This window comes from Orycteropus afer, unplaced genomic scaffold (genome assembly GCF_000298275.1).
Source record: "Orycteropus afer afer isolate SDZICR_OR568_19922 unplaced genomic scaffold, OryAfe1.0 scaffold00355, whole genome shotgun sequence".
Classification (NCBI taxonomy): domain Eukaryota; kingdom Metazoa; phylum Chordata; class Mammalia; order Tubulidentata; family Orycteropodidae; genus Orycteropus; species Orycteropus afer.
Window position 1 is genome coordinate 303,937 of NW_006921942.1, and position 3,201 is coordinate 307,137.

Genomic DNA, 3,201 nt, shown 5'->3' on the forward strand with positions numbered 1-3,201 from the left:
TTCCTGGCTTTTAATCCCCTTTCTCCTGCTCTTCCTGCCTGCTGCTTTGGGCGTCCCTGAGTTGTCTCTCCTCACCTGTATCCCTGGGGCTGACTGATCTTCTGTCCGGGTTCCTGGCTTTTGTCCCCTTTCTCCTGCTTTCCCATCCTGCTGCCTCCGTAGTGATACTGCCCCGGAAACCCCTGGAGGGGTTGCTATGAGTTGGATCATGATGTAGGGACTCATAATGCTGAACAGGTCTTGGTGAGGCTAGCTCCTGTGGTGCAGTGCTTAAGGCGTTTGACTGCTAACCAGAAGGTTGGCAGTTCAAACCCATGCAAGCTGCTCCGTAGAAGGAAAATGAGGAATCTACTTTTGTAAAGATTTACTGCCTCAATGAGTAGGAATGGACTTGATGGCAGTGAGTTTGTTTGTTTTGGTTCAGACTAAGATAGGCTAAGAAGAAAGCCCTGGAGATCAATTTCCAGTCAACCAATACAAACTCTATGCATCCCAATGATCTGGTCCTCAACCAATCATGCAGTGGCCCAGGATTGGGCAGTGTTTCATTGTGCTATACAAGGGGTCACCATGAGTCAGGATCTACTTGATATCAGCTAACAACCATTTACTGAGCACTTACTACTTCTTGCAATCACCTAATGAGGCAGGTGTTTTTACACTTGTTTTACTGATGAGGAAACTGATGCTGGGAGAGGCTAATAACTTGCTCAATGCCATGCAGCTGAAAGATGCAGAGCCACAATTTGGAAATGAGATCTGTTGGGTGTGGGTAACCACTTAACCATAATGACTCCCCCAAGTTTAAAGGCAATCCAACATTTACTGGGCATCCACTGGACTCTGGCACTGAGTCTAATCATTTAATAACACACCTATTAGAGACTTGAAGAACATACTTACATTTCTTTGCCAAGAGACTGGTAATAATACAGTTGATCCGCCTGTAAGGAGCAGTTCTAAATGAAGGGACATTAACAAAAGCTGCCCACTGGGGTGAAAGTAGAAATAGAAATGCTCACATACCAATAGGCTGATGGGAACTTCAGCTGACACATTTAGAACACCCCCCCCCCACCCAGGGTCACCCAGTCATCCATCATCTCCCAACTGGTATTCCTGTTCCTGGAAAGGAACCTCTCTCTCACTCCCTTCTTTCACCTTCTAGAACCACAAAGGTACCCTCTCCCCCTTTCTAAAGTGAATTTTCTGGAGTATCTTGACCCCAGGCGCACTTCAGACAAATTCTGAAGGTATAGATAGTCAGCCTGGGAGCTCTGGTAGCATAGTGGCTAAGGCACTTGACTGCTAACCAGAAGGCTGCCGGTTCAAATCCACCAGCCCCTCCTCTGAAGGAAGATGGGGCAATCTACTTCCTAGTGATACTGCCTCGGAAACCCAAAGAGGGGACCCTATGAGTCGGTCGACTCAATGGTACATAACAACAACAACAACAGATAGTCAGCCTGTCTTGTCTCCTAAAGTAGCTGCCAATAGGAACAGGAGTTAAGTGTGGGGTTTAGCTAGTCATTGTCTAACAGGAAGAAAGGCCTTTCCTTCTCGGCCACCTCTTACTGTCTACCTTCTTGAGTGGGATGTACAGTCCCTTATTAGGTGTAGTATTCAGGGGCAAACCTAATTTGCAGAAATTGTTCTCTGAAACCCAGGAATAAACTCTTAGCTATTTTCAGACAAAGATAGGAGTGTGTAGAAATGAGGTAGAAAGGAGCTTAAAATACTTCACATTCCAGAAACACCCTCCCTTCCCCTCAGGAGACGGCTTTTCTCCCCCTTCCTTTTTCAGCAGACTGGGACTCAAAGTAGCTGAAGCTTGGAGTCAGGCACCTGGTTACTACCTGTGTGGGCTTAGACAAATGACTTAAATGTCCCTGAGCTTCAGAGTGCTCACCTGTGAAATGGGGCTGCTACCACTCTGCTCTCAAGGTTATTATGAATTGAGGTATGTAAAATTGCTAGCATTAGTGCCTGCACCCAGGAGTGGCTACCGTTTGACTGAGTGCCAGAATGCTGTCAGTGTCCAATAAGGTGAGAGAAATTCTATAACTTTGTGCCTTGACAAACAGCCTCAGAAAAGGGGGATGAATACATTGGAAACAGGGTGGATATAACTAAAGAAGAGGAAGTGAGTTTTAAGAGTTCTAGTAATCCAAGTCTGTTTTGTCAACCAGCTACCTATAAACTGGGTTTGGTGACCAGGGGACAGTGGAGGTTGAATGGAATGTTTACCTGATGGGAGCAAATGTTCCATGACCAGCCCCCTTGCAGCATTTGTGGGCTGGATGGGATAGACTTGCCCCAAAGAGGCCTCTTCTAGGACTGTGCAAAGAAAACAGTTGGTGTTCAGAAAGGCCATGAGCATCAAGTCAAGAGAAGGCTGCTTTGCCTTGCTAAACCAAAAAACCAAACTCACTGCTGTTGAGTCGATTCGACTGAATGATGGGAGACTGAACTTGGAATCCCAATCTTGCTGTGTGACCTTGAGCAAGAAACAACCTTTCTGGGCCTCAGTACCATATAGCTGATATTGCTTACTTACAAGGTTATGGTGAAAGCTATTCAGAGGATCACTTTGTAAATGTCAGGAATTAAGAATAGCTTATGGACTCCACTTAGGCTCCACAGAAGTGCAGGCAGGCAATATAGACCCGGGTCTCAGCCACAAGGTGGGATTAGCAGGAGCTCTGGTGATATAGTGCCTAAGGCACTTGACTGCTCACCAGAAGGCTGGCAGTTGATACCCACCAGCCACTTTTTGGAAGAATGGGCAATCTACTTCCGTAGAGATACTGCCTCAGAAAACCAAGGAGGGGTCGCTCTAAGTCGAATCGACTCAATGGCAGTGAGTTTGGTTTTTCGGTGTAGCAAGGCAAAGCAGCCTTCTCCTGACTTGACACTCATGGCCTTTCTGAACAGCAACTGTTTTCTTTGCACAGTCCTAGAAGAGGCCTCTTTGAGGCAAGTCTATGCCTTCCAGCTCACAAATGCTGCAGAGGGGCTGGTCATGGAACATTTGCTCCAATTTATCCCAGCAAATGCCAGGCTCGGTGGCCCCAAGGAGGAAGAATTCCAACAAGTGATGGAATTCCCTGTTTACCTTCTCCACACACCCCATGCTAAAAAAAATGTGCTGATCATTATAACGCACTAGTTAAGACCTTAAACAAAAAAAAAAGTACTGCA